At 43.6% G+C, this 14,590-nt stretch overlaps 1 non-coding gene across 1 annotated transcript; it reads left to right on the forward strand.

Annotated features, from left to right (window-relative positions):
• Window positions 1-6,018: 6,018 nt before the first annotated feature.
• Window positions 6,019-6,091, forward strand: TRNAS-GCU (transfer RNA serine (anticodon GCU)). The gene has a single exon. It is a non-coding gene; the product is annotated as a tRNA-Ser (tRNA).
• Window positions 6,092-14,590: the final 8,499 nt, after the last annotated feature.

The following is a 14,590-nucleotide window of genomic DNA, read 5'->3' on the forward strand; positions in this document are numbered from 1 at the left end:
TGACTTTTTACGTCACATCTGAGACCTCACAACACCGCTCCCGGATGGGCTCAAACCACCAACCTATTGGTTAACAGCCGAACGCGCTAACCATTGCGCCACGGAAGCCCAAAAGTTAAATGCTCGTCAGGTATTGTGTAAAAACCTTGACTTTTTACGTCACATCTGAGACCTCACAACACCGCTCCCGGATGGGCTCGAACCACCAACCTATTGGTTAACAGCCGAACGCGCTAACCATTGCGCCACGGAAGCCCAAAAGTTAAACGCTCGTCAGGTATTATGTAAAAACCTTGATTTTTTACGTCACATCTGAGACCTCACAACACCGCTCCCGGATGGGGTCGAACCACCACCCTATGGGTTAACAGCCGAACGCGCTAACCATTGCGCCACGGACGCCCAAAAATTAAATGGTCGTCATTTATTGTGCAAAAACTTTGGCTTTCTACGTTACATTTCAGATCCCACAACACCGCTCCCGGGTGGGCTCGAACCACCAACCTATTGGTTAACAGCCGAACGCGCTAACCATTGAGCCACGGAAGCTCAGAAATTAAATGGTTGTCAGGTATTGTGGAAAACCTTGACTTTTTACGTCACATCTGAGACCTCACAACACCGCTCCCGGATGAGCTCGAACCACCAACCTATTGGTTAACAGCCGAACGTGCTAACCATTGCGCCACGGAAGCCCAAAAATTAAATGGTCGTCAGGTATTGTGTAAAAACCTTGACTTTTTACGTCACATCTGAGACCTCACAACACCGCTCCCGGATGGGTTCGAACCACCAACCTATTGGTTAACAGCCGAACGCGCTAACCATTGCGCCACGGAAGCCCAAAAGCTAAATGCCCGTCAGGTATTGTGCAAAAACCATGACTTTTTACGTCACATCTGAGACCTCACAACACCGCTCCCGGATGGGCTCGAACCACCAACCTATTGGTTAACAGCCGAACGCGCTAACCATTGCGCCACGGAAGCCCAAAAGTTAAATGCTCGTCAGGTATTGTGTAAAAACCTTGACTTTTTACCTCTCCGAGTGACGTATGTCACGGAGAGGTTCTAATTTCGACGTGTGTGTGTGTCTGTGTGTGTGTCTGTGTGTGTGTCTGTGTGTGTGTGTGTCTGTTGTTACACCCACGTGACCGCGTTCGCAGTTTCCAAATCGGAGCAAACGTGTTCGCCATTTCCGAACTGCTTTCACAGTCACAGAAATGGCTCCTTTACTTGAGTTCTCACACCACCATCTTCTCGTCTTCGTCCATTCCACTTCGACACCAGTCTGTACATACTGGCTTCTAATCACCACCATCTTTTGGTCTTCGTCCATCCCACATGGACACCAGTCTGTACATACTGGCTTCTAATCACCACCATCTTCTGGTCTTCGTCCATCCCACATGGACACCAGTCTGTACATACTGGCTTCTAATCACCACCATCTTCTGGTCTTCGTCCATTCCACTTGGACACCAGTCTGTACACCTGGCTTCTACTCCATCGTCATCGTTGGGTTTAAGACATTCGCGGCGATCAGCTAGGGTTACGAGAAACGTCTAGCCTCCCTAGGGTGGGTTGTCCACCAAAGGTTTTCGCAATTGCGGTTGTTCTTGCTTTTAGCTGTAGTTCGACACCCTTATATACTACCTATTTGAGTAAGGTAATGCAACCGGCGTATGCTTCATTTCAAACGCCAATATTAGTCAAGTCTCTCAAGAATGTCTAATTGTTCTTTATCAACGCGATGTAACGCTCAATAAGGCGAACAACTAACGAAGAAAATATTTAATATTAATTATATTTATTTTAATATTTAAGATAATCTTGTTTCTCAACTCAAAATTAAAACGGAAAGAGTTAAAAAGCAGTCTATGTTTTAGTCTGTGTATGTCCGTCCGTTAGTGCATCGCGTTAGCAGTTCGCTTTGTTTTGTGGAAAGAAATCCTACAAAACCTTAATATTTGGTTTTCTCATAATGTATAATTAATATATGGAAATATTTTTCGTAATTTCGATGCCTTTAGTGGTTTTGTAGCTATAAAGCTCTGTTTCATTTTGATATCCCAAGAACTTTTTTTAATATTATTATTTGAAATCGATGTTTATATATTACTTAAGCTATACTACATCTGTTTATAGCATAATCCTTTCTAAAGTGATTTCAAGAAGAACGCCACTATATTGGTCAAATGAACTTTCATCTGTCAATAGGCCTAGTGAACCATAAAGTAAACGCTAGGTTTTCGTTTCTGTAATGCAGAGACATTAACGGTTCAGAGTGAGCCGAAAGTTAATTACACTTTTAAATAATCAGGCTAAGATTTTATAATCATGGTGGAAGTCTGGGCCGCGTTGAGCAGAGCTCAGCGCTGTTAGCAGTGTCCTACAGAACGGGATTTTGGTTATGAATTTTGACGGCACGGTGCTCAGCGTTGAGCCAGCGCGGTCACCAAAGAAAATAGTCAGGTTTTTGGATAACGTGACGTAAAACGCGTAGTTCTCAGCTTGACGAAAAAAACATGGAGGAATTAATACAAATAGCTCTTGCTGATTCTGATCATAGAGACTAGAAACCCCAAGGAGTGGCAGGAATGCCTCAACTTGTTGCCCTTTTCATGGTACACGCAATGGGTACACGGCGACTTCCGCTAAGCAAAATTAAACGGGCCGGAAGCTCTCATGTACCAATTTATGAGCAACATATTATTTGCGCTTGTAGAGCGGGGGACCTGCCACTCCTTGGGGTTTCTAGTCTCTATGTTCTGATGGGACTATAGCTATTTATTTGACGTGAAACCAGTTGATCACGCGAGAATTTTAAGAGATATGTTAGTTTCTATGTTTAATTATAAAAGTTGTTCTTATCTATCTCCATAAATATGTTATCATACAATTTTTGTTAAGCCTTTGTACCTTGCACGCTTTATTGCGCTAGCTTCATTTTTAAAACACCGATGACCGGAGAAAAGCTATGACGACAGATCTCCCGGTAAACGTTTTCCAAAATCCGCTGTCTTTTTTGGTGAGCTCTGCTGAACGCAGCCCAGATCAGTGAAAGGTCTGATCGTAATCGGATTATAGCTTCGTGTTATCATGATTTTAATGGTGCACGTTTACTTTCAGTGTGTGTAGCCACAAATTAGCTTTGGTGTTATGTAACTTTAATCGTCATGTTGACAAACTAAGAAAATTGTTGAGGTGAAAGGAGAGGATAGTGTTTACATGGCAACCCTGTTGTGAATATGGCTTTGAACATAGAGGGTATACAGTTGAGGAGTAGCAAGTTGGGCCTTTACAAACACGTAAAGGTAATATCCCTCCAAAGTTTTATCTCTTCATTTCCCGTTTTTCCCCCATCGGATGATTTTAATGTGTACAAGTATATCCTTATTGGATGTAAAATGTCGTCTGATTTACAGTATATTTTCTATGCTTTGTATACTGCTTTAATATTTCATAAATTTTAACTTCAGTATTTGTTCATAAAAAAAAAGAAACATTTCAATAACTGGGTAAATAAGTTTGTAGGTAGTCCTTCTCTTGACTCGGAGAGGTAATATTGGTGGTTCGAGCCCATCCGGGAGCGGTGTTGTGAGGTCTTGATTGTGACGTAAGAAGTCAAGGTTTTTACACAATACCTGACGAGTATTTAACTTTTGGGCTTCCGTGGCGCAATGGTTAGCGCGTTCGGCTGTTAACCAATAGGTTGGTGGTTCGAGCCCATCCGGGAGCGGTGTTGTGACGTCTCAATTGTGACGTAAAAAGTCAAGTTTTTTGCACAATACCTGACGAGCATTTAGGTTTTGGGCTTCCGTGGCGCAATGGTTAGCGCGTTCGGCTGTTAAGCAATAGGTTGGTGGTTCGAGCCCATCCGGGAGCGGTGTTGTGAGGTCTCAGATGTGACGTAAAAAGTCAAGGTTTTTACACAATACCTGACGAACATTTAAATTTTGGGCTTCCTTGGCGCAATGGTTAGCGCGTTCGGCTGTTAACCAATAGGTTGGTGGTTCGAGCCCACCCGGGAGCGGTGTTGTGTGATCTCAAATGTAACGTAGAAAGCCAAAGTTTTTCCACAATACCTGACGACCATTTAATTTTTGGGATTCCGTGGCGCAATGGTTAGCGCGTTCAGCTGTTAATCGAAAGGTTGGTGGTTCGAGCCCATCCGGGAGAGGTGTTGTGGGGTCTCAAATGTAACGTAGAAAGCCAAAGTTTTTCCACAACACCTGACAACCATTTAATTTCTGAGCTTCCGTGGCTCAATGGTTAGCGCGTTCGGCTGTTAACCAATAGGTTGGTGGTTCGAGCCCATCCGGGAGCGGTGTTGTGAGGTCTCAGATGTGACGTAAAAAGTCAAGGTTTTGACACAATACCTGACGAGCATTTAACTTTTGGGCTTCCGTGGCGCAATGGTTAGCGCGTTCGGCTGTTAACCAATAGGTTGGTGGTTCGAGCCCATCCGGGAGCGGTGTTGTGAGGTCTCAGATGTGACGTAAGAAGTAAATTTTTTTGCACAATACCTGACGAGTTATGACTTTTGGGCTTCCGTGGCGCAATGGTTAGCGCGTTCGGCTGTTAAGCAATAGGTTGGTGGTTCGAGCCCATCCGGGAAAGGTGTTGTGGGGTCTCAAATGTAACGTACAAAGCCAAAGTTTTTCCACAATACCTGACAACCATTTAATTTCTGAGCTTCCGTGGATCAATGGTTAGCGCGTTCGGCTGTTAACCAATAGGTTGGTGGTTCGAGCCCATCCGGGAGCGGTGTTGTGAGGTCTCAGATGTGATGTAAAAAGTCAAGGTTTTTACACAATACCTGACGAGCATTTAATTTTTGGGATTCCGTGGCGCAATGGTTAGCGCGTTCAGCTGTTAATCGAAAGGTTGGTGGTTCGAGCCCACCCGGGAGAGGTGTTGTGGGGTCTCAAATGTAACGTACAAAGCCAAAGTTTTTCCACAATACCTGACAACCATTTAATTTCTGAGCTTCCGTGGATCAATGGTTAGCGCGTTCGGCTGTTAACCAATAGGTTGGTGGTTCGAGCCCATCCGGGAGCAGTGTTGTGTGATCTCAAATGTAACGTAGAAAGCCAAAGTTTTCCCACAATACCTGACGACCATTTAACTTTTGGGCTTCCGTGGCGCAATGGTTAGCACGTTCGGCTTTTAACCAATAGATTGGTGGTTCGAGCCCATCCGGGAGCGGTGTTGTGAGGTCTCAGATGTGACGTAAAAAGTCAAGGTTTTCCACAATACCTGCCAACCATTTAATTTCTGAGCTTCTGTGGCTCAATGGTTAGCGCGTTCGGCTGTTAACCAATAGGTTGGTGGTTCGACCCCATCCGGGAGCGGTGTTGTGAGGTCTCAGATGTGACGTAAAAAGTCAAGGTTTTTACATAATACCTGACGAGCATTTAACTTTTGGGCTTCCGTGGCGCAATGGTTAGCGCGTTCGGCTGTTAACCAATAGGTTGGTGGTTCGAGCCCATCCGGGAGCGGTGTTGTGAGGTCTCAGATGTGACGTAAAAAGTCAAGGTTTTTACACAATACCTGACGAGCATTTAATTTTTGGGATTCCGTGGCGCAATGGTTAGCGCGTTCAGCTGTTAATCGAAAGGTTGGTGGTTCGAGCCCACCCGGGAGAGGTGTTGTGGGGTCTCAAATGTAACGTAGAAAGCCAAAGTTTTTCCACAACACCTGACAACCATTAAATTTCTGAGCTTCCGTGGCTCAATGGTTAGCGCGTTCGGCTGTTAACCAATAGGTTGGTGGTTCGAGCCCATCCGGGAGCGGTGTTGTGAGGTCTCAGATGTGACGTAAAAAGTCATGGTTTTTGCACAATACCTGACGAGCATTTAACTTTTGGGCTTCCGTGGCGCAATGGTTAGCGCGTTCGGCTGTTAACCAATAGGTTGGTGGTTCGAGCCCATCCGGGAGCGGTGTTGTGAGGTTTCAGATGTGACGTAAAAAGTCATGGTTTTTGCACAATACCTGACGGGCATTTAGCTTTTGGGCTTCCGTGGCGCAATGGTTAGCGCGTTCGGCTGCTATTCAAAAGGTTGGTGGTTTGAGCCCATCCGGGAGCGGTGTTGTGAGGTCTCAAATGTAACATAAAATGTCAGAGTTTTTCCACAATACCTGTCGAACATTTAACTTTTGGGCTTCCGTGGCGCAATGGTTAGCGCGTTCAGCTGTTAATCGAAAGGTTGGTGGTACGAGCCCACCCGGGAGAGGTGTTGTGGGGTCTCAGATGTAGCGTAAAAAGTCAAAACTTTTCCACAATACGTGACAACCATTTAATTTCTGAGCTTCCGTGGCTCAATGATTAGCGCGTTCGGCTGTTAACCAATAGGTTGGTGGTTCGAGCCCACCCGGGAGCGGTGTTGTGGGATCTCAAATGTAACGTAAAAATTCAAGGTTTTTCCACAATACCTGACGAACATTTAATTTTTTTGGTTCCTTGGGGCAATGGTTAGCGCGTTCGGCTGTTAACCAATAGGTTGGTGGTTCGAGCCCACCCGGGAGCGGTTGGTGTGGGATCTCAAATGTAACGTAGAAAGCCAAAGTTTTGCCACAATACCTGACGACCATTAAATTATTGGGCTTTCTTGGCGCAATGGTTAGCGCGTTCGGCTGTTTACCGAAAGGTTGGTGGTTCGAGCCCAACCGGAAGAGGTGTTGTAGGGTCTCAGATGTAACGTAAAAAGTCATAACTTATCCACAATACCTGACAACCATTTAATTTCTGAGCTTCCGTGGCTCAAAGGTTAGCGCGTTCGGCTGTTAACCAATAGGTGTGTGGCTCGAGCCCATCCGGGAGCGGTGTTGTGAGGTCTCAGATGTAACGTAAAATGTCAGAGTTTTTATCACAATACCTGACGAACATTTAATTTTTGGGCTTCCGTGGCGCAATGATTAGCGCGTTCAGCTGTTAATCGAAAGGTTGAAGGTTCGAGCCCACCCGGGAGAGGTGTTGTGGGGTCTCAGATGTAGCGTAAAAAGTCAAAACTTTTCCACAATACGTGACAACCATTTAATTTCTGAGCTTCCGTGGCTCAATGGTTAGCGCGTTCGGCTGTTAACCAATAGGTTGGTGGTTCGAGCCCATCCGGGAGCGGTGTTGTGACGTCTCAGATGAAGCGTAAAAAGTCAAAACTTTTCCACAATACGTGACAACCATTTAATTTCTGAGCTTCCGTGGCTCAATGGTTAGCGCGTTCGGCTGTTAACCAATAGGTTGGTGGTTCGAGCCCATCCGGGAGCGGTATTGTGACGTCTCAGATGTGACGTTAAAAGTCAAGGTTTTTCCAAAATACCTGACGACCATTTAATTTTTGGGCTTCCGTGGCGCAATGGTTATCGCGTTCAGCTCCTATTCAAAAGACTGGTGGTTTGAGCCCTCCCGGGAGCGGTGTTGTGACGTCTCAAATGTAACATAAAATGTCAGAGTTTTTCCACAATACCTGTCGAACATTGAATTTTTGGGCTTCCGTGGCGCAATGGTTAGCGCGTTCAGCTGTTAATCGAAAGGTTGGTGGTACGAGCCCACCCGGGAGAGGTGTTGTGGGGTCTCAGATGTAGCGTAAAAAGTCAAAACTTTTCCACAATACGTGACAACCATCTAATTTCTGAGCTTCCGTGGCTCAATGATTAGCGCGTTCGGCTGTTAACCAATAGGTTGGTGGTTCGAGCCCACCCGGGAGCGGTGTTGTGGGATCTCAAATGTAACGTAAAAATTCAAGGTTTTTCCACAATACCTGACGAACATTTAATTTTTGGGGTTCCTTGGGGCAATGGTTAGCGCGTTCGGCTGTTAACCAATAGGTTGGTGGTTCGAGCCCACCCGGGAGCGGTTGGTGTGGGATCTCAAATGTAACGTAGAAAGCCAAAGTTTTGCCACAATACCTGACGACCATTAAATTATTGGGCTTTCTTGGCGCAATGGTTAGCGCGTTCGGCTGTTAACCGAAAGGTTGGTGGTTCGAGCCCAACCGGAAGAGGTGTTGTAGGGTCTCAGATGTAACGTAAAAAGTCATAACTTATCCACAATACCTGACAACCATTTAATTTCTGAGCTTCCGTGGCTCAAAGGTTAGCGCGTTCGGCTGTTAACCAATAGGTGTGTGGCTCGAGCCCATCCGGGAGCGGTGTTGTGAGGTCTCAGATGTAACGTAAAATGTCAGAGTTTTTATCACAATACCTGACGAACATTTAATTTTCGGGCTTCCGTGGCGCAATGATTAGCGCGTTCAGCTGTTAATCGAAAGGTTGAAGGTTCGAGCCCACCCGGGAGAGGTGTTGTGGGGTCTCAGATGTAGCGTAAAAAGTCAAAACTTTTCCACAATACGTGACAACCATTTAATTTCTGAGCTTCCGTGGCTCAATGGTTAGCGCGTTCTGCTGTTAACAAATAGGTTGGTGGTTCGAGCCCATCCGGGAGCGGTGTTGTGAGGTCTCAGATGTGACGTAAAAAGTCAACGTTTTTACACAATACCTGACGAGCATTTAACTTTGGGCTTCCGTGGCTCAATGGTTAGCGCGTTCGGCTGTTAACCAATCGGTTGGTGGTTCGAGCCCATCCGGGAGCGGTATTGTGACGTCTCAGATGTGACGTTAAAAGTCAAGGTTTTTCCAAAATACCTGACGACCATTTAATTTTTGGGCTTCCGTGGCGCAATGGTTATCGCGTTCAGCTGCTATTCAAAAGACTGGTGGTTTGAGCCCTCCCGGGAGAGGTGTTGTGGGGTCTCAGATGTAGCGTAAAAAGTCAAAACTTTTCCACAATACGTGACAACAATTAATTTCTGAGCTTCCGTGGCTCAATGATTAGCGCGTTCGGCTGTTAACCAATAGGTTGGTGGTTCGAGCCCACCCGGGAGCGGTGTTGTGGGATCTCAAATGTAACGTAAAAATTCAAGGTTTTTCCACAATACCTGACGAACATTTAATTTTTGGGGTTCCTTGGGGCAATGGTTAGCGCGTTCGGCTGTTAACCGAAAGGTTGGTGGTTCGATGCCAACCGGGAGAGGTGTTGTAGGGTATCAGATATAACGTAATAAGTCATAACTTATCCACAATACCTGACGAACATTCAATTTTTGGGCTTCCGTGGCGCAATGATTAGCGCGTTCAGCTGTTAATCGAAAGGTTGAAGGTTCGAGCCCACCCGGGAGAGGTGTTGTAGGGTCTCATATGTAGCGTAAAAAGTCAAAACTTATCCACAATACGTGACAATCATTTAATTTCTGAGCTTCCGTGGCTCAATGGTTAGCGCGTTCGGCTGTTAACCAATAGGTTGGTGGTTCGAGCTCATCCGGGAGCGGTGTTGTGAGGTCTCAGATGTGACGTAAAAAGTCAAGGTTTTTTCCACAACACCTGACGACCATTTAATTTTTGGGCTTCCGTGGCGCAATGGTTAGCGCGTTCGGCTGTTAACCAATGGGTTGGTGGTTCGAGCCCATCCGGGAGCGGTGTTGTGAGGTCTCAGATGTAACGTAAAATGTCAGAGTTTTTCCACAATACCTGACGAACATTTAATTTTTGGGCTTCCGTGGCGCAATGATTAGCGCGTTCAGCTGTTAATCGAAAGGTTGAAGGTTCGAACCCACCCGGGAGAGGTGTTGTGGGGTCTCAGATGTAGCGTAAAAAGTCAAAACTTTTCCACAATACGTGACAACCATTTAATTTCTGAGCTTCCGTGGCTCAATGGTTAGCGCGTTCGGCTGTTAACCAATAGGTTGGTGGTTCGAGCCCATCCGGGAGCGGTGTTGTGAGGTCTCAGATGTGACGTAAAAAGTCAAGGTTTTTACACAATACCTGACGAGCATTTAACTTTGGGCTTCCGTGGCTCAATGGTTAGCGCGTTCGGCTGTTAATCGAAAGGTTGGTGGTACGAGCCCACCCGGGAGAGGTGTTGTGGGGTCTCAGATGTAGCGTAAAAGGTCATAACTTTTCCACAATTCGTGACAACCATTTAATTTCTGAGCTTCCGTGGCTCAATGGTTAGCGCGTTCGGCTGTTAACCTATAGGTTAGTGGTTCGAGCCCATCCGGGAACGGTGTTGTGAGGTCTCAGATGTGACGTAAAAAGTCAAGGTTTTTACACAATACCTGACGAGCATTTAATTTTTGGGCTTCCGTGGCGCAATGGTTAGCGCGTTCGGCTGTTAACCAATAGGTTGGTGGTTCGGCCCCTGTTTGTCGTAGAGCCGAGATATTAAGCAAAATGTTCGTCAACTTTGGTATCGTCTCACTTATTTTTATTATGTTACTTATGATTTTTGCACTAAACTTTGGAGGCTCATAACTCTTGTTCTACAAGAGATACTGGGATCTCCTTTGGATATGTTATAGTACTCTTTGCTCCCCATACAAGGATACTTTAAACTTGAGGCTACCTCAATATCGTCGTCAACATACTTTTTGTCTCACTTATTGTTAGAAGGTTACTTTTGATTTTTGAAAATATACTTTGCAGGCTCGTAACTCTGTTTCTACTGGAGATACGGGGATGTCCTTTGAGTATGTTATAGTCCAATTTGTCCCCCATCTAACCATACTAAAAACATTGAGCTACGACAAACAGTAGTCGAGTAATTAAGCTAATCGTAAACAAACAAACCCCTCCATAGGAAATGCATTAGACTATACTTTGCAGGCCCATAACTCTGTGTCTACTAGAGATACGGGAATGTCCTTAGGATATGTTATAGTCCAAATTGTCCCCCATCTAACCATACTAAAAACTTTGGGCTACGACAAACAGGGGCCGAGTACTTAAGCAAAACGTAACGAAACAAACCCCCTCCATAGGAAATGCATTAGACTATAGTTTGCAGGCTCGTAACTCTGTTTCTATTGGAGATACGGGGATGTCCTTTGAGTATGTTATAGTCCAATTTGTCCCCCATCTAACCATACTAAAAACATTGAGCTACGACAAACAGGGGCCGAGTAATTAAGCTAAACGTAAACAAACAACCCGTCCATAGCAAATGCATTAGACTATACTTTGCAGGCCCATAACTCTGTGTCTACTAGAGATACGGGGATGTCCTTAGGATATGTTATAGTCCAAATTGTCCCCCATCTAACCATACTAAAAACATTGAGCTAGGACAAACAGGGTCCGAGATATTAAGCAAAATGTTCGTCAACTTTTGTATCGTCTCACTTATTTTTATTATGTTACTTATGATTTTTGCACTAAACTTTGGAGGCTCATAACTCTTGTTCTACAAGAGATACTGGGATCTCCTTTGGATATGTTATAGTACTCTTTGCTCCCCATACAAGGATACTTTAAACTTGAGGCTACCGCAATATCGTCGTCAACTTATTTTTTGTCTCACTTATTGTTAGAAGGTTACTTTTGATTTTTGAAAATAAATTTTGCAGGCTCGTAACTCTGTTTCTACTGGAGATACGGGGATGTCCTTTGAGTATGTTATAGACCAATTTGTCCTTCATCTAGCCATACCAAGAATTAGGGCTACGACAAACAGTAGTCGAGTAATTAAGCTAATCGTAAACAAACAAACCCCCTCCATAGGAAATACATTAGACTAAATTCTGGAGGCTCGTAACTCTGGTTCTACCAGAGATACGGGGATGTAAATAATGTGACCTTGACACAAATGTTCGGATAATTATAAAAAAAACCTTCGCGGTTTCGAACCTGTGGCCTTCCGGGAGTGAGGCGGATGCGATAACCGCTACACTAAAGATATGTTATTATTTTTAATCGAAAGAACAGGGTCAAGTAATTAAGCAATACGTGAAAAAACAAACCCCTCCATAGAAAATGCATTAGACTATACTTTGCAGGCTCCTAACTCTGTTTCTACTGGAGATACGGGGATGTCCTTAGGATATGTTATAGTCCAAATTGTCCCCCATCTAACCATACTAAAAACATTGAGCTACGACAAACATTGGCCGAGATAAAAGCAAAATGTCCGTCAACTTTGGTATCGTCTCACTTATTTTTATTATGTTACTTATGATTTTTGCACTAAACTTTGGAGGCTCATAACTCTTGTTCTACAAGAGATACTGGGATCTCCTTTGGATATGTTATAGTACTCTTTGCTCCCCATACAAGGATACTTTAAACTTGAGGCTACCTCAATATCGTCGTCAACTTATTTTTTGTCTCACTTATTGTTAGAAGGTTACTTTTGATTTTTGAAAATAAACTTTGCAGGCTCGTAACTCTGGTTCTACCAGAGATACGGGGATGTAAATAATGTGACCTTGACACAAATGTTCGGATAATTATAAAGGTCTTTGCATGTTCCAAGCAAAAAAAAAACTTCGCGGTTTCAAACCTGTGGCCTTCCGAGAGTGAGGCGGATGCGATAACCGCTACACTAAAGATATGTTATTATTTTTAATCGAAAGAACAGGGTCAAGTAATTAAGCAATACGTGAACAAACAAACCCCTCCATAGAAAATGCATTAGACTATACTTTGCAGGCTCGTAACTCTGTTTCTACTGGAGATACGGGGATGTCCTTTGAGTATGTTATAGTCCAATTTGTCCCCCATCTAACCATACTAAAAACATTGAGCTACGACAAACAGCAGTCGAGTAATTAAGCTAATCGTAAACAAACAAACCCCTCCATAGGAAATGCATTAGACTATACTTTGCAGGCCCATAACTCTGTGTCTACTAGAGATACGGGGATGTCCTTAGGATATGTTATAGTCCAAATTGTCCCCCATCTAACCATACTAAAAACATTGAGCTAGGACAAACAGGGTCCGAGATATTAAGCAAAATGTTCGTCAACTTTTGTATCGTCTCACTTATTTTTATTATGTTACTTATGATTTTTGCACTAAACTTTGGAGGCTCATAACTCTTGTTCTACAAGAGATACTGGGATCTCCTTTGGATATGTTATAGTACTCTTTGCTCCCCATACAAGGATACTTTAAACTTGAGGCTACCGCAATATCGTCGTCAACTTATTTTTTGTCTCACTTATTGTTAGAAGGTTACTTTTGATTTTTGAAAATAAATTTTGCAGGCTCGTAACTCTGTTTCTACTGGAGATACGGGGATGTCCTTTGAGTATGTTATAGACCAATTTGTCCTTCATCTAGCCATACCAAGAATTAGGGCTACGACAAACAGTAGTCGAGTAATTAAGCTAATCGTAAACAAACAAACCCCCTCCATAGGAAATACATTAGACTAAATTCTGGAGGCTCGTAACTCTGGTTCTACCAGAGATACGGGGATGTAAATAATGTGACCTTGACACAAATGTTCGGATAATTATAAAAAAAATCTTCGCGGTTTCGAACCTGTGGCCTTCCGGGAGTGAGGCGGATGCGATAACCGCTACACTAAAGATATGTTATTATTTTTAATCGAAAGAACAGGGTCAAGTAATTAAGCAATACGTGAAAAAACAAACCCCTCCATAGAAAATGCATTAGACTATACTTTGCAGGCTCCTAACTCTGTTTCTACTGGAGATACGGGGATGTCCTTAGGATATGTTATAGTCCAAATTGTCCCCCATCTAACCATACTAAAAACATTGAGCTACGACAAACATTGGCCGAGATAAAAGCAAAATGTTCGTCAACTTTGGTATCGTCTCACTTATTTTTATTATGTTACTTATGATTTTTGCACTAAACTTTGGAGGCTCATAACTCTTGTTCTACAAGAGATACTGGGATCTCCTTTGGATATGTTATAGTACTCTTTGCTCCCCATACAAGGATACTTTAAACTTGAGGCTACCTCAATATCGTCGTCAACTTATTTTTTGTCTCACTTATTGTTAGAAGGTTACTTTTGATTTTTGAAAATAAACTTTGCAGGCTCGTAACTCTGGTTCTACCAGAGATACGGGGATGTAAATAATGTGACCTTGACACAAATGTTCGGATAATTATAAAGGTCTTTGCATGTTCCAAGCAAAAAAAAAACTTCGCGGTTTCGAACCTGTGGCCTTCCGAGAGTGAGGCGGATGCGATAACCGCTACACTAAAGATATGTTATTATTTTTAATCGAAAGAACAGGGTCAAGTAATTAAGCAATACGTGAACAAACAAACCCCTCCATAGAAAATGCATTAGACTATACTTTGCAGGCTCGTAACTCTGTTTCTACTGGAGATACGGGGATGTCCTTTGAGTATGTTATAGTCCAATTTGTCCCCCATCTAACCATACTAAAAACATTGAGCTACGACAAACAGCAGTCGAGTAATTAAGCTAATCGTAAACAAACAAACCCCTCCATAGGAAATGCATTAGACTATACTTTGCAGGCCCATAACTCTGTGTCTACTAGAGATACGGGGATGTCCTTAGGATATGTTATAGTCCAAATTGTCCCCCATCTAACCATACTAAAAACTTTGGGCTACGACAAACAGGGGCCGAGTACTTAAGCAAAACGTAACGAAACAAACCCCCTCCATAGGAAATGCATTAGACTATACTTTGCAGGCTCGTAAATCTGTTTCTACTGGAGATACGGGGATGTCCTTTGAGTATGTTATAGTCCAATTTGTCCCCCATCTAACCATACTACAAATAATGAGCTACGACAAAC

This window comes from Phalangium opilio, unplaced genomic scaffold, assembly GCF_054372755.1.
Source record: "Phalangium opilio isolate 3A_F unplaced genomic scaffold, DU_Popi_V2 ptg000082l_1, whole genome shotgun sequence".
NCBI lineage: Eukaryota > Metazoa > Arthropoda > Arachnida > Opiliones > Phalangiidae > Phalangium > Phalangium opilio.